This window comes from Ammospiza nelsoni, chromosome 20, assembly GCF_027579445.1.
Source record: "Ammospiza nelsoni isolate bAmmNel1 chromosome 20, bAmmNel1.pri, whole genome shotgun sequence".
NCBI classification, from domain to species: domain Eukaryota; kingdom Metazoa; phylum Chordata; class Aves; order Passeriformes; family Passerellidae; genus Ammospiza; species Ammospiza nelsoni.
Genome location: NC_080652.1, coordinates 4,962,145 through 4,984,921, shown reverse-complemented (window position 1 = coordinate 4,984,921; position 22,777 = coordinate 4,962,145).

Here is a 22,777-nt window from a genome sequence, read left to right as displayed (position 1 = left end):
GAGAGAAGAGGGAGAGAGAAGTGGGCAAGATGAGAAGGGAGAGTGATGAAAGGGCAGCACTTCAGAAAATGAGACTTCTGAGCCCCTCACTGGGTACTTTGCAGGAGCCACACTTTAGGTTTAAATTAAAAGGGTGAAGGCAATGCATTCCATCTTTCTAAGTCTGACTTGAGAACCCAGAGCAAAGCTGTCCAGATGCACTCATTATCACATCTTTTTTTGCTGTTGGTCAGTGTTAGGTTCTGTGATAAAAAGATTCATCCCCACAAAGATCACAACAGGAGCAGGGGAAAAGCCAAGGACCTGCACAGAGAACTGCAGCCCCCTTATCCAGCTCCTCATGGGGTGCCACAGCCATCAGCCCCATCCTTCAGGAGGAAATTCTGACATATTTAGCACAAGGAAAATATTTTTTAACTCCCCCATTAGTGTTTCTTTTTGTCTGAAATTATGCCAATATCACAACAAAAGTGAAACCCAAATTCATGACAATTAACAGATTTTTTTTTTTTTATTTACTCAAATATTTCTTCCTTACAAATCAGGCAGTAACAATTTTTGCCTTCTCAGAATAAAAATCAGATTGAGCACAGAGGAAGAATGAATCTGAAGTGTTGGATAGGAGAAAATGTTTCCAACACAGTCCTTTTCATGAGGCCATCTGCTCCTTCCTTAGCAGGTATGGGTTTGTAGGTGTTATGTGCCAGCTTCTACAGAGGACAAGCCAGCTCTGTGTGCAGGTACTTCTGAGGATGCCTTGCACAAGGCTGAACAAATGGGCTGCCCATGGAAATTGGAGGAAAAGTTGTGTTTTGGAAAACCCAAAAATGATACTGGACCCTAATGCCTGCTGTAAGGGATGTAACTTCCCAGAGAGTGGATGTGGAGTTAAAATGGGCACCAGTTAAAACTCACCCTGCCATCAAAAGGAGTTGATTTTTTTGTTTACATGGACATGTAGTGATAGGACAGGGAGGAATGGCTTTAAATTGAAAGAGGATACATTTAGATTGGATATTAGGAAGAAATTCTTCCCTGTGAGGGTGGGGAGGTTGCCCACAGAAGCTGTGGCTGCCCCTGGGTCCCTGGAAGTGTCCAAGGCCAGGTTGGACAGGGCTTGAAGCAACCTGGGATAGTGGAAAGTATTCCTGCACATGGTAGGGGGATAGAACTGGATGACCTTTAAGGTCTCTTCCACTCTAAACCACTCCATGATTTTATGAAATCTGCTTCACAGATTTTCCTCTCCTCTCCTCTCCTCTCCTCTCCTCTCCTCTCCTCTCCTCTCCTCTCCTCTCCTCTCCTCTCCTCTCCTCTCCTCTCCTCTCCTCTCCTCTCCTCTCCTCTCCTCTCCTCTCCTCTCCTCTCCTCTCCTCTCCTCTCCTCTCCTCTCCTCTCCTCTCCTCTCCTCTCCTCTCCTCTCCTCTCCTCTCCTCTCCTCTCCTCTCCTCTCCTCTCCTCTCCTCTCCTCTCCTCTCCTCTCCTCTCCTCTCCTCTCCTCTCCTCTCCTCTCCTCTCCTCTCCTCTCCTCTCCTCTCCTCTCCTCTCCTCTCCTCTCCTCTCCTCTCCTCTCCTCTCCTCTCCTCTTTGTATTTACCTTTTCTTTCTCCATCAACCCTTGGCCTTAAAGCATGAAATCAGAGGTCTCTGGATCTCCTACACCATGAAATTATTTAGTGAATATAATGTTTATTCAAGATTCTTGATTCACTCAACCCACTCTCTAAAGGAATCTCTCCCAACATGCCCCCCAGTACTTAGCTATGAAAATTACATTCCCTTCCCCATGACTTTGTCAGTGCAGGGAACATCACAGCCTGCTTCAAAATGCTGCACTGTACTTAATGGTATTTTATGACACATTTTTCAAATCAAATTTAAAAGCATAACTGAGTGGAATTAAATTAATGCTGTCTGGTAATGTCAGCAGCAGTGGAGCTGTGCATGGCTGGCTTAGCTTCTAAACCTCTGGCAGCTTCCTGGGACTTATTTCTGACTGCAGGGTAGGAAGGAATGCAGTGATGGGAATTTTTTTTTTGTCTATGGAAGGGAGTGTGTGGGAGTAAATAGATGGCAGCTGAGGTTTGGGCAGAGTTTCATAAGTTTAGATGGAGGTATGTTCCTGGGTGAAGGAGGGAATGGAAATTTAGGATATGTATCCATGTGAGTTTTGGGGTGATGGATGCATGTACAGGAGAATATCATTGTATTACCCTGGGAGACCTTATTGGGGTTGGTTTTGGGGTGGTTCCATTTTCCCCTCACACCTGCTCATGTAGGATGATGAAATACATCCCAGCACCCACAGTAATTATTGTGATAATGATTTAAATGGCAAATTGTTGTGTCACTGAGCAGAATGCACAGTTTGTGTTGTGTATGTCTTGTCTGTGTGAGCTCCCTAAACTGCTTTGGAGCTGGAAAATACAACAGAGCTGATGTAGGATGCAGCAAAAGTGTGTGCCTGTGCAGGGCCATCGAGGTGTGCAACCTGCTGCATTTTGTGTCCACAGGTGCTGTAGTGCTTATTCTCATAACACAGAGCCAACAAAGACGTGTTTGAGATGGTATCTGCCTCACTTGTGTACATCATCTTCCTTTTGTCACTTTCTGATTTAAAAGCAGCAATTCCAGCTTTTTCCTTTTCTGCACTGTGAAAACATCTCATAGCCATTTTAGCCAAAGTAGATCATGCTTGCTCCAAGACTGCACAGCACAGGATGTACTTCATCAGTACCCAGAAACATTTTTTTTATTCCTCAATGACTTTCCATCTCCCCACCCCATTCAAAGCCATGTACTTCAACACATTCCTCTTTACCTTCCACACAGGCAACACTCAAAATGTTCTTTTCAGAGAAGAGGGAGAACATTCCTACTGACAGTGCAGCATTAGAAGTGCACAGTCCCAGGTGGCATCCAAATGAGCTCTGCTGGAGTGTTCCAGTCTCCTCTTGTCCCCATGGAACACTCAAGTTGCCATTGAACTTCACATTGTGGGGGGAGGATGGTGGACTCTGTTTCTCCTGATTAAATAATGGAGGTGACAGCTGCCCCTGGGGATTTAAACTGCTGGAATTTTGTATGCCAGGCAGAAGGAGACTGATTTCCTTAATTTAACCATCTAGGTGTTCAACCCCTGAGGCTGATGTGGTTACCCAGGCTGACTCTGCAGTCAGCAGCAGAAGGCTCCCCTGGAAGATGCCTTGTTGGGGCAGATGAAACAGGAAAGCCTTATAAATATGATTGTCTGGCAAAAGATTCTGAGAATATGGAAACTATAAATCAGATTGAAATGAAAGCAAGCTTTGAGATCCCTCAGTTACTGAACAACAGGAAAACAATGGTGTGGCCAGCTGAAGGCAATCCCCTTTGGATGGAACAACACCCTCTGCTTTCAGACAGGCCCAAGGGTCAGAGCAGACCCTACAGCTTGGCAGAAGGGGCCCAAAGAGGAGTTTGTAGGGTTTAAAATGTAACACAGGATGGTAATGTAATGATTCTTATAGGCTGTATGGAAATGCTATAGGATTTGTATCTTGTACTAGATTGGTTAGTGAGAATTAGAATATTCAACACAAAAGAAGATTTATTGTATTGTAACGAGAATTTCGCACTCTTACCACATTTTGCTCTCTTTCCCTCTCATCCTCTCTCCCCCTCTCTTCTCTCGGGCCTGCTCTGAGCTGTGTTTGGCAGCTCCCAGCAGGGCCCTGCATCCAGGCCCTTTGCAATGAACCCCAAGTTCCAGGCCTGGCTGCAGAGATCTCTCGTCCCTGTCTGTCCCCACAGTCCTGCCCTCGATGCTCCTACAATGCTTCATTCCCCCCTCAGAACTGGATCCTCTGGGGAGGCACCCCCACCCCCAGCCTGGAGAGAGATTGGGGTGATTATCCCAGGCCTCTCCCTGCTCCACTTCTGAAGGGAAGGGAGATGAATCCCAGCCTCAGCAGCTATTACATCCCTCTGGGTTAAAGTGCTTAAAAATGTCTCCTCTTTGCCAGCTTGAAAGCCTCCATCTTTCTCACCAAGAGACAATTTCATGCTCTTAAACAAAGTACTAAGGCATGAAAGCACGATTCCAGTCTGTTCTTTCTGTAGGGCTGCTTAAAGAAAAGGGCCATGTGATGTGCACTGGATTGAGCTGAGGAGCTGACATTGGTATCTGGGAAATGTTCCAGTAGACTGAGCAAGAGGGCTCTGCTCAGTGCCAGCATGAAAAGATACAATTTTCCTGGAGATGCATCCATTTCCACCTGGCCTGCATTTGGCATGGGGAGAAGAGAAATTGCCCCTTGATCAGGGCATCTTTGACATATTGAGTTATCTCTCTCATGAGTAATGGAGTAAAGATGAGCACACCTTTGATATGTTAGAGTGGCTTCCCATAAATATTAAAGTGAAAGGAAACTTCATAGACTTATGGGGTGGAAGCACCTGCAATTCATCTCCACATGCTGAGGCTGAGGTGGCTGCCAGCTGCTGCCTTCCCACAGGGGTAATTCGTGGCTCTCTCTGGGCTTTTCCTGCCTGCTTTTCTGCTTTTCCAAGGTCTTCATGGATGGAAGGAAAACTGTCAGGATCATTAGCTGGTCAGAGTGACCCCAAGAAAAGTTCGAAAGTCTCTTTTCCCAGCCTGGTGTTTGAAGAAGGAGTCAGAGCTCTTCATTTCTCACTCTCAAGGTTGTTTATTGTGTCTTATCTATAAAATTCTTTCTCCTGCCCCACTGAGGTCCATCCAGCAGGACAGTTCCAGGCACTCTGCCTGCCCTGGGGCGGTGTTATGTCTTTATACTAAAAACTACATGTACAATGTTTACAATTACTTTCCAATACCTATCACCTATGTTAGACAGTGAGCTTCTACTCTAAACCAATCTGAAAGTGCCACCATCACAGCAGAAGATGGAGGCCAAGAAGAAGAAGGAGAAAGTCTGGGCACATCCAGTTCCCTCCATCTTGCCTCCTGAACCCCCATACCAAAACCCCAAAATCTAATTTTCCAGCTTGTGATTACTTCACTAATATTCTACTTAACTGTTGTGGCTTGCTGATCTTCATACAAGGTTGGTAACTTGATCCACGGGTCATAATCAAACCCACAGGTGTTTTGGGCTCTGTGCCAGGGTCTCTGAGCCCACTGGCAGGGGTCTGGGCTGCTCAGGACAGCCTGAGGGATGTGCTGGGTCCTGACAGAAAACTCTGCCTTGCTCAGCCTCAATTTTCAAGGTAGCTGAGCTCTCAGAGCTCTTCCTTCTGTGCCTGGGGAGAATGTGAAATCACCATCACTGGAGGCTTTTAAAAACAGTCCAGGCAAGTTCATGTCTTCAAAAGCATTGATCTTCCTGACCCTAGTGGAAAGCAAAAGGGTTGACTGGAGGTCATTCAGGAACTTTCCCACTTCTATTTACCACATTTGCTCTCTCTCATGGCACAGTCTCTGAAGAACTATTTCTCAGCCTGTGGTCTGCACAACACCTGGACATGGTGCATGAACTGACGGCAAAAAGCAATTGAACTGAGAAATGAAAATGCACTTCCACGTGCTATCAACAAGCAAACTGGGGAGGAAACAAATTAATGAGGCTCAGAGGTTTGGCCTTATTTCTGTGCAGCTGTACATTAAAATTGTGATGGAACTTCCATATTTTTTTTTAAGTAATTGTCTATTTGAGAAGAGAAACAGTGTCCTAAAGGCTACCAAATGGATTAAGAGCACAAAATCTGAGAGGTGGCAACTCTCACAAGAAGCTCAGTGAGTTTCCTGTTATTAATCACCTAATCATTGGTAGAACACCAGAAGAGCCTGGTACCCTCCAGCTTCCCCTTTCCATGTTTTTTCTTGTGTCTTTTCTGCTTCATTTTGCAGAGTGATGCATCAAATAATCCCAAAGGAGGAAAACTGATCTTGGCAGGGTTTGCTGGTGTCGTGTGAAGTAATTTTCCTTCTCTTCCCAACCCATTCTCTTGCTGATTTCTTGCCAGGCTGTTTACACACCAAGGGTTTCTACTGCACCCCTTAAGAGATGAGCAGAGGATGCTGATCCAGCTGTTAAAGGGAAGTAAAATCTGGAAATCAGTAAATCACCATCAGATGTTTAGCAGGAGACCCAGTGGTGCTGCCCAGCTCCTCCCTGGATCAGAAGGAGGGAGAATGGAGAAGCTCCATTCTCTGCTGCACCACAAGAAAATGAAAAGTGCTCTTTTATTTCTGCCTTTTGTGGTGTCAGACACAAACCCCTGCCTGCTGCAGACACAGCCTGACCATGGCTCTGCAGCCTTGGCAACAACCAGAAGAAAGTGCACCTCTGCTCAGGCAGGGATGAGGCTTGAGAAAAGCCAATTGTTTCAAAATCACACAATGGTTTGGGGAGGAAAAGACTTGAAAAGATCTCATTCCACCCCCTGCCATGACAGGGACACTTTCCATTATCCCAGGATGCCCCAATCCTCATCCAGCCTGTCCTTGAGCACTCCCAGGGATGGGGCAGCCACAGCTGCTCTGGGCACCCTTCAATTCCAGTTTCCTCACTATTCTTCCAGATTTTCACCTGTAAGAGAGGAACCAACTCAGTCTCTTCCCCAGAAATGTGATTTCATGTTTTACTGCAAGACCTGGATGCCCTGGGCAGATTCCTGGCTGTTCTAAACCACTGAGCCTGTTTACATCCAGTTCAGGTGCCTGTGTTTTGTTAAATCAAAATAATTCCTTAGGAAATTAAAACTAGGTTTCAACATCTGTAGCAGAGTGTGTGCTTACATGTCACATCTGCACTTGTGCAAACGCCAATTAACCCTTGTAATTAGCCACAATTTTTCTCATTACCATTAAGATGAGAATCAAAAGCAGGATTTGCTTCCTCATTTTTCCTTCTTCTTTCTTTCAGCTGATGATTTTTCTATCGGTATGGTAGATTGTGGGATGTAATTGGCTATGTGAGGCCAATCTTAAGGAAAATAATGCACTCAAACTAAACCCTCAGAATCAAATATCCAAGACCTCAGCACCTGAAATGCTGATCTGATTTTCAGAAGAGTTTCTTGCTTATTTAAGCACCCAAAAGATGGGGTAAATTTGTGCCATTTCTCTGCCTCTAGCAGTTTTACCATGATGCAGATTGTTAAGGGGAATCAATGCATAGAAAATGGAGCATTTTGGAGAAAATTTGACTCTAAGAGCCTTCAACCCTCCTGAAAATGGTGAAAGACTGTGGTTATTTCATCACTGCATGAGGCTTTCCTGCCCTACTTCATGGTTTGTAATAAATAGATATTATCTGACAAGCAACAATACTTCCCCCCCCATTATTTATCATTATTCATTAATCACACCTCAGTAATCATCTACATTATTTATTATTATTCATTACCTTTTGAATAAATAATAACCATGGCAGGGATTACCATTGTGAGGAGCATGGGGAAAGACAGGATATTCATGTGTGAAGTACCAGACTCCCACAGACTTTATTTATGAAGAAGTCTGCTGTGGGTAGGGAGAGTAGGAAGAATATTGTAGCTACTATGGTTTAAGTGAGGAAAGGCTTATGAGAAGTATTACTTCTTATTATCCCAAATTATATAATTGAGGGGGGAAAAAAAGCCAGAAGAGATTTCAGACACTGAACCTTCTTTCAAAATTGAAATAGAAGCAGCAAAACTTTATTTTTGGATGGTATTATTTTACCATTGGATTGATAGGAATGGATTAGCATACATTGGTTGTTAATATATGTACTTACAACTCTTCTGAACACAATTTATTTTCCTTAAATCTATTTTAGTATTGTATGGAGCTGCATTGATTTTGATGGAGTTTCTGGCAGAGAGATTTATCTCCAGGATGGCTTTCTGATCACATTCAAAGACAGAGATTGGGATCCCAATTGAAATGGAAGTCACTTCTCAGCTTAAAGAAATGTAACAGCCCTGATCTAGATGTCCATCAACAGAAAGCTTATTAAAGTATTCTTTAAAGCACTTGGTAAAGGATAATTCATGGCTGTCCTTTCTAGTTGATTAAAGAGCTAAAATTTCTTACTTTACAGTTCTCCTTCCTGTTGGGAATTAAACCTCAGACCAATTGTGTTACACCCTCAGAGCCCACTGAGGTGTCCTGCAGCCCATCACTGAACTGCACTGTGGCCTCTTTCCATCTTTTCTTATTAAAGTTGGACTATTTCAGCTTTTCTCACAGGTCCTGTTTCCTGTTTCCTTACTGGAAATTCACATTCATCCCGGCAAGTATCAGAACCCCAGAGCCTTTTCCTTTCCCCTCAGGGCAGTTTCCACTTTTCCATCAGGGCAGTTTTTCTGCCTTTCACGGACACAGCTGTGGTTTCTCCTTCCTGAGGAGTCATTTGCACCATTGTCCTATTGAATTTCATCTTGTTGATTTCCTGCTGCTCCTCCGATGAATCAGAATCCTTTTAAATTCCAATCCTGTCTCCCAAACTGCTCGCAGTCCCTTCCAGCAAAGTGTCACTTGCAAATTTTATAGATGTGCACCTCAGTACATCATCCACATGGATAATGAAAATATTGAAGTAATGGGGGACTCCAATCCTAATGTCCTTCCAGTTTAGAGGAGAACTATTCATGTGTGACTCCTCAGCCTATTGAGGGCCCATCCTGATTCAGGACTTCCACTAGATCATATTTTCATTGTTTGCTTCTAAGAAAATACAGTAGCATGATATTAAAATGAAGATACATCACAGCTGCTGCATCCTCCTAAACCACTATGGCAGGTGGCTTTTATAAGGAAGAAAATCAGATTAATATGACAGCAATTGTTCTTTGTAAGTCCATGTTGACTGCACCTTTTATTTTTATTATCCTCTACATGCTTCTAAATTAATTAATAATTTAATCTATTATTTTTCTGGGTTAAAAGGACTGATCTGTAGTTCCCTGGGGCCAACTCTCCCCCTTCCAAATGTAGGAACCATGTTTGTCCTTCTCTGGTCCTCATACAATTCTCACCAACTGTTATTCCCTATCAGACATCCAGGAACCAATTTTAATTTGATATGCCATAAAAATTAGGACTTGCATAATTAGTTTCTTCAAGTCTGGCAGGTGCATAACTCAACTCTTCCAAGTTTTCATCCATCTGGATCTGTTGCTGTATGTGCTGTAGGCTGCCATTCCTTTATGTTAAGTTTCTTAAGAATCACATAAATTACATCAGGTTAAAGAAAAAGCTTTGCTAAAAACACCTCACAATCATCTGGCTGCCCATTCTGGAGTCTCTTAAACTTTTTGCTATCATGCCATAATTAATATGCACAGAAAAACAGTAGTAAAAATAAAAGAGGTGACTTTTAGGTACCCTGCTGGAGTCAGGGGGGTTTGTTCCCTCACACTGCAGGTTTGGGAGCACAGGGAACACCCTTTGATCGTCAGCACAAAAATTCAGGGCCGCTTTGAAGCACCTCTCCTGGCAGAAAGGCCCTTCCCCATCCCTTGGGCTATGTGGGAACCCAGGACATCCCTCTGGCTGTCCAGGATGGCCAAGACCCCTCCAGGGGGCTCAGAGACCCTGGCACAGAGCCCAAGACCCCTGTGCCTTTGATCTTGACCCATGGAAAAAACAATTACCAACCTTGTATGATGATCAGCAAGCCACAACAGTTTAGGCAGAACAATAGTGAAGCTATCACGGGGTGGAAAAGTAGATTTTGGGGTTTTTAGAATGGGGGTTCAGGGGTAAGATGGAGGGATCTGGGCATGTCCAGCCTTTCTCCTTCTTCTTCTTGGCCTCCATCTCCTGCTGTGATGGTGGCACTTTTGGATTGGTTTAGAGTAGAAGCTCAATGTCCAACATAGGTGATAGGTATTGGAAAGTAATTGTAAATATTGTACATATAGTTTTTTAGTATAAAGACATAACACCACCCCAGGAAGAGTGCCTGGACTGTCTTGCTGAGTGGACCTTGGTAGGGCAGGAGAAAGAATTTTATAGATAAGGAACAATAAACAACCTTGAGACTGAGAAATGAAGAGCCCTGACTGCTTCTTTGAGTGCCGGGCTGGGAAAAGAGACTGTCCAAATTTTCTTGGGGTCACTCTGACAAGCTAGAGATCCCAACACTTGGGCACAGGTTGATCTACACCTTTCTTGCCTGGAAGGCAAATAACACTCAAGCAAAACATTTTGGAGCTTCCTTACCCCACATTTGGCACTTATGAGCTAATGAGTGAAGTCTGCAGCCAAAGAAGACCTTGCCAAGAGAACCCAGGTTCTCCTTGCTGCCTGTGAATTGGTGCCTTCCCCAAACAGCCTGTGAGACAGGAGGGGCATCCCCTCCTCACAGCATCAATCATCCCTTTAATTGGTGATCAGATGCTGTGTGAGAGGCTGGCAGGTGTCACTTCACGGCTGTGGAACTGAAGGCAGCTTGCTCTGCTGCATCCCTGCCCCTCAATGGCTCCTGGATGTGCTGGAGAATCGATGCAAGCCTGAAGTGTGACTGAGAGCAGCAGAGGGGAGGCAAACAGGAGCATGCAGGAGTTTATCTCCCTGCAGAGCAGCGTGTGGGTGACAGCTGAGGCAGCCAGAGCTGAAAGGCTCCTCAGACATGCACTGAGGTGTTATCAGACACCAGAGACTCCCAGCTACTGCTGTCCAGCTCCTGTGTCACGGTGTACAGAGGATTTCCACTACATGGGACTAAAAATGAGTGAAAGGCACTTCCAGGACAAGAACTCCTATCTCCTTCTCTGGGCTAATGTCTGCTTAGTTCATATATCTGATATTTTCTTTGTTCTCTCTCACTCTCAAGGGGTGTAGGTGCACTGTCATGCATATCCCAAAGCACAATTAGGTGTAATCACTGCTGAACGTGCCTTGCTTCAGGATCGATATTCAGGTCCAAGATATTTTGGGTTCCTCATGATATCAGCCATCTAACCCCTATTTAGGTGACTAACTCCTATTTTAATCAGCAAAAGTTAAGTCCTTAAATATCTTTAAAGAGCTGGTCCCCAGTGTCTTCAGGTTGAGATCCAATCACTGCTTCATCAGTCCTGGGTCCAATCAGCAGTGATTGATTTAATGGTGTCAATATTCCTTTCCACTCCTCCATAATTTCCTGTCCCTGCCCTTTATGACTTACTATAGGAAGCAACCCATTTTGATAATTCAGTATTCTGCTGCAGACAACTGTGCTGAAAATGAAAAGCCAAATTCTCCACAGCCCCGGAGAAGCATCAGGAGCTGCAGCAGCAGTGTTCAGGCTGCTATTTATTGAATTGTTGTCTATAATGCAATGCCACAGTTTAAAAAATTAAATTCTAGTCTAATTATCCTATTTAAGGCGATAACTCTCCTGTTGCTACCACTCCATAATTTTCTGCATTTCCATCTCCTAAATTATCCACTTCTAGGCTCCTTTTTCTAGCCTGTATATATCTGAAAAAAATATCCTTCGAGGTATAATTAACTTTTTCATTCAGAATCCTAATTTCCTCTCTCAGACATTTTCTGCAGTGTTTAAACTATTTATTATGCAAACTTAGAGAAGTCAAAATATGAATTATGTACAAATCTACGTACTGGAGTTCTCAGCTAATCACTGCATCTTTGTGTCTTGTGGTTGAAGGGGGAAACCAAAGTGCACAGAGTAGAAAACATCATAGTCCAGAGCTCAGCATATAAATTGTTTTTTCCTCCTGTAAAAGACATCCTTTTCCCTTAAAATTAAATAACTTAATGTCATCCTTTTAATGATTTTATATTTTTTTTTCTCTTGTACACAGGTTGTTTCTTATCACCCACCACTGTTTGCCTCCCTCCACATCACACTCCCCCTGCAATGGGACATGTGGAGACTTTGCAATGACTTCCTCAGGCTGGGCAAGATCACACACAGCTGGTGTCAGATTCTTCTCCTTTTCCTGATTTTCCTCACCTGTTTTTTTTCTTTGCCCTTGCATTTCTTGGCTTTCCTGGTGGGATTTCTCACTGTGATTGTGAGGGTGTGGACTGCCTTGTACTTATCAAAGGCATTTACCTCCATACATCCTTTAGGCTTTGCAACATCCTAAAGCATGCTGATATTCTTGGGGTGGTGAGAGCTCCAAGCTTAGACTGAGACTTGAAAGACATCACAGAAAAAAGAGATTGTGGTCCAAGGATTTTCAATCCATTACTCTTTTGCTAATTAATAGCACCTCAGTGTCTGTCTATCTGTCCTGTCAGCAGGAAGATGTTCAAAAACCTCCGTAGCTTTGCAGTGCCATATTTCCCTGTGTGCCTTTTGGAATTAACATGGAATTACTTTGTGGGGAGAAACCTTTTTGCCCTCCATGCTTGTGACAAGGAAAGGAAATTTCAAGGAAAGGAAAGGAAATTTCAGGGAAAGGAAATTTCAAGGAAAGGAAATTTCAAGGAAAATTTCAAGGGAAATTTCAAGGAAAGGAAAGGAAATTTCAAGGAAAGGAAATTTCAAGGAAAGGAAATTTCAAGGAAATTTCAAGGAAATTTCAAGGAAATTTCAAGGAAAGGAAAAGGAAGAAGGAAAGGAAAGGAAAGGAAAGGAAAGGAAAGGAAAGGAAAGGAAATTTCAAGGAAAGGAAAGGAAATTTCAAGGAAATTTCAAGGAAATTTCAAGGAAAGGAAAGGAAAGGAAAGGAAATTTCAAGGAAAGGAAAGGAAATTTCAAGGAAGGAAAGGAAATTTCAAGGAAAGGAAATTTCAAGGAAATTTCAAGGAAATTTCAAGGAAATTTTCAAGGAAAGGAAAGGAAAGGAAAGGAAAGGAAAGGAAAGGAAAGGAAAGGAAAGGAAATGGAAAGGACAAGGAAGAAAGGAAAGGAAAGAGAAAGGAAAGGAAAGGAAAGGAAAGGAAATTTCAAGGAACAGGAAAGGAAATTTCAAGGAAAGGATATTTCAAGGAAAGGAAAGGAAAGGAAAGGAAAGGAAAGGAAAGGAAAGGAAAGGAAAGGAAAGGAAAGGAGAAGGAAATTTCAAGGAAAGGAAAGGAAATTTCAAGGAAAAGGAAAGGAAATTTCAAGGAAAGGAAATTTCAAGGAAAGGAAAGGAAAGGAAGGAAAGGAAAGGGAAAGGAAAGGAAAAGGAAAGGAAAGGAAAGGAAAGGAAGGAAGGAAAGGAAAGGAAAGGAAAGGAAAGGAAAGGAAAGGAAGGAAAGGAAAGAGGAAAGGAAAGGAAAGGAAGTCAAGGAAAGAAAACCCTTCTATTTATTTTTTCCCTATGGGAAATTTATGATGCATTAGCACAGAAAATGGACAAGCTCTGTGGGGTTACATCCAAGGAAAGGATTGTGAAGTGAATTAATTGGTAGATCTGGATCTTCTGATTGTGTAAGGGCTGGGATGCTCCACTGCTCTGGTTGAGAGCTGGAGCTGGATTTTCTGTAATACAAAGAGTTCTCAAAGGGATTTGTCTAAGAAAATAAGACTTACTTCCCCTAAATTTAGCAGCCAAAAGGTCAGGCATTCTGTCTGACCTAGCAACCCAAATTCAGTCATCCCTGACTAAATAGTTATTAAAATGGGTGGGATAAACTGCCCTTTTGGAATTTTCTGTGCATTGAATACATGTACAAAGAGACCAGATTTTATGTGAACAGAGACTAGACGCCTCTGACAGCCTCAATTGTCCAAAGCTTGGAAAGGGGAGGGAAATACAGTCCTGAATCATGGAGAAAAAATCCATTTTTTAAAGAAAATTCTGGGCAAGACTAATTTATCAAGCCCTTAGTATCTTTTAAGCAGAATGAATGAATGCATTGCTGAAGCTGTGTCCACATTCAAGCCCAAATCAAGGATATTTGTGCTTCTGGAATGAAATCTGACCAACAGATGAACACTGCTGAACCTGTGCAGCTGAAACAGGAAAGCTCCAGGTTGTTTTCTGGAAGACTCAAGCTCAAAGCAGGAGCTCAAACCCTGCTGAATGTACATTTTATTCCATGCCTTTGGCCACCAGCCCAGTGGACATATGGAAAAAGCTGGTAGGTGCAATTCATTAGGAAACAGAGGATGGGACTTGTGAATGTGGAAACCAAAATACTGAGGTTCTGTCTGTGAAATCAGAGTAGATTTTTAGAGACTTTTGGATTTTATTCTGGGTGGGGTCATAGATCTTTCCCCACACAGATTCCTGTAGAACAGGAAAAGAGAAATAAAACTTGTCCAGTGTGGTTTTGTGAGGAAGATGGTTCTTGCAGACTCCCAAAAGGGGAAGGAAAAGCATTGTTAAATACTTTTATATCAGCTTCTATGTTTCTTCCTAATTGGCTTTGTCTCCTTACCAAAGGCCCCTGACTGCTCTTTTCACTCAGACACGTGGGCGTGTGCAAGAGGTAGAACAGCTTGCTTGGATTTTTGTTTCCTTCTCCATCCTTTTGGAAGTCAGCAGCTCCAGAGGAGAAGGATTTTTGCAGCAGCTTAGCTGTAACCTCTGTGTAACCTGAATTTAACTTCTAAGTCAGGTCATGGGACTCAAACCTGCAGTTTCAGAAAACCTGGTGGAAATTACAGATTTTGTGATTTGGTCCCTTACAGTGTCCCATCAGTCTTGAGAGTTCAAACAAGCCTGCACCAGGGGGAGAAATAATTGCAGAAGAACTGAGCTGGAACATCAGATGGAGATTGGAAAACAATCAAAATAAGTTAAAAATACCTTCAGCAAAGACAGCTAGAGGCTGACGCTTCTGAAAAGCTGAGTTCCTTTCTCATCAGGGATTCTCACTATTATTTTTATTTATTACTTTTGACACCTGGTCTATCATATCAAGAAATCTTCTGGCTCTGCAGCCTCCTGACAGATGCAGCGTGCAGCAAATGCCTTCCCAATGCAGCTGCCTCTGTCCTAGCAACAGGCTCAGGATGCAACCAAATCCCACTGTAATCAGGGCTGGACAAGTTGAAGGATGGATAAGATGGATGCAGTGATGGCTGCTGAGAGGATGAGGCTGAAAACTGTGTCTAGGAGACTTAAAGACTGGCTGCAGCAAATAAAATATGCACAGCAAGTGGAACAGATAATGTCAGTTCAAATCTTATTTATCCCATCAGTAGGAGCTCTGTGAGTTTGTTGCTTTCTCTTTTTTTGCTATTTTTTGTTCAGGATGTCTCTCATTAACCTGCTTTTCCCTGGATTTGTTTGTGCCCAACTTTGGCAGCCAGCCAGCAGAAAGCAGGGCTTTAATTTCACAAACTGTAGATTGCGTCCCAGTTATTAAACCATATTTGTTTCTCTCTTTCCAGGGTTTTGTTTTAGGCTTTTTTTTTTTTTTTTTCTCCCTCCCTAGCTCTATTTTTTTTGTTTTGTTTAATTTTTATGTTGTTTTGCTTCTCTTATTCCCACCAAAAGAAAACAGCATTGAGATTTAACTCTTGGGATGCCCTAAACAAAACTGCAATTCCAGGTGGGTTATGTGCTGCTCTGGAAAGGTTCCTGACCAAAGGGGTCCCTGGCAGTGCCAGGGTCACTGCAGGGCTCTGCTGGTGAGCTGTGATCTGGTGGACGTTCTGGTCCATGGGGTGAGGGATACTTTGGTAATGCAGCGACTTTTGGACACTTTGCAGTCAATGAATGAGGTTTTAAGCAGCAGGAGGTGTCAGAACCAAGGAAATTCCTCTGGCTGCCCTGGAGGGCTTGAGTCCCTGCCCAAGGGGGCTCAGAGACCTTGGCACAGAGCTCAAGACCCCTGTGCCTTTGATCTTGACCCATGGAAAAACAATTACCAACCTTTATATGAAGAATTACAGGTCAAAAGAGTTTAAGTAGAATAATAGTTAGTTTGTCACAGGGTGAAAAATAGATTTTTGGGGGTTTTAAAAATAGGGGTTCAGGGGACAAGATGGAGCAATCTGAGTGTGTCCAGCCTTTGTCCTTCTTCTTCTTCTTGCCCTCCATCTTCTGCTGTGATGTTGGCACTTTTAGATTGGTTTAAGGTAGAAACTCACTGTCTAACATAGGTGATAGGTATGGGGAAGTACACGTAGTTTTTAGTATAAAAAAGATAACATCAGAGTGCCTCTGTCCTGCTGAACGGACCTCAGCAGGCCAGAGAAAGAATTTTACAGATACGAAACAATAAACAACCTGGAGACCGAGAACTGAAGAGCTCTGACTGCTTCTTCAACCACCGGGCTGGGAAAAGAGACTTTCTAACACATCTCAGGATCACCCTGACCACCAGAGATTCCAAGAAGGAGGAACATCCATACCCCCTCCTTTCTCTCTCTAACCTGCAGTGGTTTACTTGCTTGCTCAACCTTTACACATGGTCAGTGAAAAAATAATAAAAAAACCTTTCCCAGGAGATCTTTAAAGAGCAGATCTGAAGCTCCCCTTGCACAAACCCCTCCTTTTCTGAACTCTCAAAGAGCAGCTCAAAGACAAGTTGTCTAAACTTCAGTGTTGTAAATCTCCCCCTAAGCAGGAACCAGTTTTGCAAACACAGACTCACAGTTCTGCATCTTGGAGTTTGAAAGGGAGTTTTAGGCGTCTGTGTCCTTATTTTAAATAGCTCTTGTGACTGCTGGAGCATGGACCTGCAGATAGGAGCAGCAGAGCTGAATAATCCACATTCAAATTTGGGCCCAGGCCAAGTTACCACTGTGAAAATTCTGGTTGCACAACTCAGGCAGAACATTTGAACAGTGCTTGGGAGAGGGGCTTTCATTCCATGAGCTTCAGCAGGAGCCAGTGATGCCCTTCCTCACCCATGGCTTGGAATGGGACAGCTTTGAAACTAAAGGGATGCTCTGAAACTAAAGGGATGCACACTGAAGTCAAAGAGTTCTGTCTTGCTCATAACAAGTTTATCCTGGATCTCTAGAGATGTGTTTTAGCAGAGGACATAGTGATTTTATTTTTTTTTTTAATTGTCCATTTCTTCACTGAGTATCATCCATATTCTGTAACTATGCAATATCTGAAAGTTCTGGAAAACATCTCAATTCTGCTGCTGGCAAGAAAAAGAAAGTATCAATCCATTGTGCTTCACCCAGAGATGTCTCTTTTCCCCATGGAGGTGCAGAGATGGCTCATTCAGTCAAGAGATATTGCTCAGAGGTTCCCAATCCATCAACCTGGCATAGAGAAGATGGATGGCAGATTCTTTTTAAAGACATGTTAGTGTACACAAGAACTCTGAGAACTGTATTTCAGATCAACCCATAAAAAAAAAAAAAAAGACAAAAAACAAGACAGGGATTGTAAGAGACAAAAGTCCTCCTCTAATTTTCCCTATCACGAAGTCTAGCTAACATTTCTAGCACAGCTGCTATCCTAATTAAAGCCTAGGGTGTTTTAAAGCACAGGCAGAAAAATACCATTATATGCTATTTCTACTCTCAACTGCACAGTCTCCACTGAACCCTTGCCAATCCTATGGGAAAGAAGAGGCACAGAGAGATTTGGGCCCAGACATTCGTTGTGCTCAGGCTCTTAAGCCCCCACTGAAATGGTGTCAGTGAGGATCCAGGCTGGAGGAAATCACAAGCTACAGAAAGGTCATTTCTGAGAACAAAAAAGGTTTCTGTCTGAAGCCTGCTCCCACTCCTTACAAATTCCTTCTGTGTTTCAGGACCTGTTTGTGTGTGTGCTGGCCTTTCCCTCCCCATCCATTCCCCAGTTCACTCCTGAGCTATGAATTATTGGTGTCCCCTCGGCAGAGCGGGTGTGGGCACCAGATGGTGCATTGCTCTTGGGCTGGCAGGGGATGCAAAGTTGAATTTCAATGTCACTGAGCAGCTAAATGACTGAGGGCTCATCCAGACACACTTTAGTCACTGGTCTGAAGATATTGAAAGTGGGCTCGCACAAACTCCCTGAGAAGGAGCTGCAATTTCTGCACTCTCGCCTTGAAACCTCAACACAGAGGCTTCAGTCTGGTACCTGCACTTGTTTTCTAGGTCACTTTTTACATTCTCAATTTTCCTTTAAACATCAGGCCAGCCCTTCTTCAAATGTATCTTTGTTTTGATTTATTTTTTTTTAATTCTTTTTGCCTTGCTGATGGTAACAATGTTGTTGAAGCAAGAAAATACTGTCAGAGAGTTCCCAGCTATTTACCTTTTTTTCCTTTTACCCAAATGACTGGGTTCATAATAGCTTTCATCTTAGGAAAGCAGCTCTGGGTATGAGTGTATCTGTGGTTTGGATGTTATTCTATTTGCATGTGGCAATAGTTAAAGTCTGTGCCACTTGCATCCAAACAGCTCTCTGACTTTAAATTCTGGGACTGAATTCTCTTTATCTGCCAAGATGATGAGGTCTAGCTCTATCCTCCTGTTGGATAAAACACTTTTATCCAACATTTTGGGAAATTCTCATCTTTCTTCTTGAAAAAAATATCCAGCATATTTTACTTTTAGCAGCGTGAGATGATCTTCATAGGCCATGAGATGAAAGTCTTTTTGTTTCTATGTATAGCAGAGAGCTGTGTAAAAAGCCAGACAAGAAATCAAGTTTCTCTCTGGTCTGCAGTAGGTAGCAGAAAGGACCTGATTTGGTTTTTATTTGTGAGAATATTAATTCAGATCACTTACTGCTGAGATCTCAGAGACTCAGAAACATGAAATGCCATTTTTGACATAAGAATATTGTCTTCCTACTTTTATTTGCCTGGTTTTGCTTGCTGGAGACATCCTAACCAGTGCTTTTAACATTCCACTCATGCAAATCTTCCCATCAGGCTTCAGTAGCACCAAAGTAGGTCGGATTTGTGCTCTTATGTGAGGAATTCCTATTCCTCCTTTCCTACCCAGAATCTTCACATTGGTGTACAGGCAATTAAAGATTTTCTATTCCTCCAACTCTCCTGGTACCTCAATTAATCGGGTTCTCAACATCTTGATTTTGTGCTAAATTGGTGCTCCCTGTCCCTTCTTTTTCTCCTCCTTTTTGCTATGAGTGCTCAGCCCCTCCTCTCAGTGCCTTCCCCTCCACTGGAATGGATTTTCTCCAAGCAGCACAGCCTTGAGCTCACACAGAATGACCAATACCCCACAAAATCACAGATATTTAACACAGTCCCTCAGCAATTTCATGTCCAGAATGTCTGACCCAAGTGTGTGTCCATACTTGTGTGTAGCAGGTGAGTTATTTATCCTAAGGCTCACCAAACATTGTCCAGTGGGTTCAACAATCAAGTCTTGATATTTTTTGGTTTTTTGGGAATGATCTAATCAGTCCTTGGCTGGTCTTTCATGGTGGGATGTTGGGGTGGCTTGTGCAGAGTCAGGAGCTGGACTCAGTGATCCTTTTGGCTCTACTCCAACTCAGGAAAATCTATGATTTCTTGGGGGAGAACCTGAGAAAGGATCTATTTTTTCTTTGCATTTTTTTTACCTCCCCCACCTCTTTTTTTTTTTTTTTAATTTTTAATTTTTAATAGATATACGCAATTTTCTTTTAATCTATGCTCTGAGTACATTCTCAGTCCCATGCAGATCCCTATTCTATTCTACTAATTGGATCATCAGAGATAATTTCCTACATAACAGCCTAAGAGACTCGAAACAACTGAACATTTCCAGTTAAGTGAAAATTATTCTGTTTTCCTTCTGTTTGGAGCTCTCATTCTCAGGACAGTAATTATACATTAGGTCACCAAACCCTCCTGGTGCTGAGTGTCCAGTTGGGTAGTTCTGGTGTCAGCTCTTTGGTGAAGCTCAGGGGACTTTGTGCAATGCTAATATCATAGAATCCTAGAAGAGTTTGAGTTGGAAAAAATCTTAAAAACCATCCAGATCCAACCCTCCTGCCATGGGCAGGGACACTTTCCATTATCCCAGGTTGCTCCAAGCCCCATCCAACCTGGTCTTGGGCATTTCCAGGGATGGGGCATCCACAGCTGCTCTGGGCACCCTGTGCCAGGGCCTGCCCACCCTCACAGGGAAGAATTTATTCCCAATCTATAATCTAAACCTCCTCTCTGTCAGTTTGAAGCCGTTTCCCTTTGTCCTGTCACTCCAGGCCCTTGTTAAGATTCTCTCTCCATCTTTCTTGTAGTCTCTTCAAGAACTGGAAGGTCACAATTAGGTCACCCTGGAGCCTTCTCTCTTCTCTTCTCTTCTCTTCTCCAGGCTGAACATTCCCAACTCTCCCAGTCTTTCCTTACAACAGAGCTGTTCCATCCCTCTGATCAACCTGGTGTCCTCCTCTGGACCTGCTCCAACATGTCCATGTCCTTCCTGTGCTGGGGACCCCAGAATTGGATGCAGCACCAAAATTTGAATTCCATTAGTGGAGCCTCCACCTTCCACTGTGTAAATGCTGCAGAGATGGGAACAGTTCTGCGGGGCTCTGAGTCATTGTGTTCTCAGGACATTCACCCAACCACCTCCAAACTCAGCTCACAAAACTCAGAGTGGTCCCTGGTCCCTCTGTTCCCTTCCAGGATGAGATTTTTGACTCCACCTACTCAGGGGTAAGACACCAGTGCTGAGTCCCAGCAAAAGGTCCAGTCCCCAGCAAAGGTGCTGACTCACCCAAGGGCTGCCAGCAGCAGAGACTTCCCTTAAAAACTCAGTATTTTAAAAGCAGATGAATAATGAACTCGGAGCCACATTTCTGCAGCTCAATGGTGACATCCAGTGACTGGCTCCCTTATTCCCAGGTGTGCATTCCATAGGGGCAGCCCAGCCCTGCTCCTTGGCTGTGGGGATGGCTCACATGTCTCCTGCAATCACATCGTGTTCGTGCCGGAAAATGCTTTAAAACGAAATCCCTGTTCAGATTTGCATAATCACTTAATTGCAGGGCCTCACATCTCTTTTGTTCCCAATTGAGCAGCTCGATGCAGCCAGTGCTGTGTCCCAGCCTGATGTACCTGGAAAAGGGTTTAGCTCTGTTGATGAAGAAATCCCAGCCTTTTAGCAGGAATTTCACCAGCAGCAGCTGACAGGTAACTGCCCTGTGACCTGGAGTGATCTGGAATATTTTAGTTGTTATTTTGCATTTTGCAGTCACATCATGGCCAGCCTGAGGATGTGGGGTTTGGTGGGGGCTGTTTGGGCAGAGAAAAAATGGGAGGAAAAGCAGAGGAAAAGGGTGAAGTGCTGGAAAGGAGCAGAAAAAACAGGCATGAAAAGGAAATGGATGGAATGACAGGGAATGGCAAAGAAAAAAAAAAAAGGAAAGAAAATGTATGGAGAGAAAGGTATGAAAAGGAAGCTGAGGGAGAAGCAGAGATGAGGAGGAGGAGGAAGAGCTGTCCCAGTCTCAGGGAGGAATGGTGTCATTAAGGGAACTGGTGCAGCAGAGATGGCGTGTGCTGAATAACTCTGTCAGTGCAGCAGCATCCAGCTTTCCACAGTGATAAATGTCACATGTCTTTGCTGACACTTGATAAAGGTTCTGTCTATCAGCAGAGCCAGCCAGCAGGGCCAGCTGGCTCCAGCTTAACCTTCATCACTGCTCTTTCAAAAAGAAGTCCCAGAATTTTCCTCTGTTTCACCACTCCCTCTTCCCAGCCCATTCACCCTGCTCACCTCAGTGCTTTCTAGCTCTCAGCTTAAAAAAAGACCATGAGCAGCAGAAATAAAACTGTCTGACTTAGCCAGCCAAGGAGAGACAGTCTGGGGCTGGGCTCATCCAAGCAAGGCTCTCGAGTAGGATGGAAAACATGGAAAAATCATGGAAATGTTAAAATAATAGGAAAACAAAAAAAAAAAAGAAAATTAATAATCTCACCCTTTAAACAAGGCTTGTAGCTAATGAGGCATTGAGCCAGGCAGCTCCTCAGCCTGTGTTCAAAGATGGGTGCTGATTCGCACCACAAGGATTTGGCCCCTGTCCTGATTTAACCCCAGCTGGCAACAGAGAACCACAGAGCTGCTCACTCCATCCCCTGCTACCAGAGTGGGACTGGGAGATTTGGAAAAAAAAATAATAACTCAGGGGTTTAGATAAGAGCAGTTTAATACATGAAACAGAGTAAAATATTATAAAAACACTACTACTACTACTACTACTACTACTACTACTAACAATAATGATAATAATGAACAAGAGGAGGAGAGGATTAAAACCCAGCAAAAACAAGTGTTCCTCACCACCCCTGCCCAATGCCCACCCCATCCCTGAGCAGTATCAGCCTCTTCCAGCCAAATCCCCTCAGTTTCTGTGCTGGACAAGAAGCTCTGGATGTGGAATGTCCCTTTGGATAGTTTGGGTCAGCTGTCCTGGCCATTCTCCCTCCCAACTTCTTGTGCACCTCCTCATTGGCAGAGCATGAAATGCTGAAAGTCCTGGATTTAGGGAATCAATAGCAACCAAGCCATCAGTTTGTTATCAATATTCTTCTCATATTATACCCAAAATGCAGCACTGGCCCAGCTAGTGAGGAGAAAATTGACTCTGTCCCAGCCAATGTCTCATGTGCCCACAAGGGGAGAGGAACATGGTGACAAAGGCACTGAAATACCAGATCAATTAAACTGTCATTATATACTTAAATAAACTTTGGATTGGCTCTGAGAGTACTGGGAAGTAACTAGAGTCATAATACTTCCCATGGGGGAGGCCCAAACTTCTTTTAAAAATGCAAACATGCTAAGCCATAATTGGAAAGTGCAGCCTGGCCATATTATTAGCTTCATTTTGGAGGTGAAACCAAAAAGGGAAGGTTATTTGTCTAAGGTGAAAAATCAGCAAAAAGCCCAAGTGCAAAAATAGTAAAGCAGCTGGTCAGCCTGGAATCAGGAGAGGCAGCAACATCTGAGCTGCACAACAACATGAACCAATACAAACCACCTGAATTGCAGCTATTCAGGAAGTGAATTATTCAGAG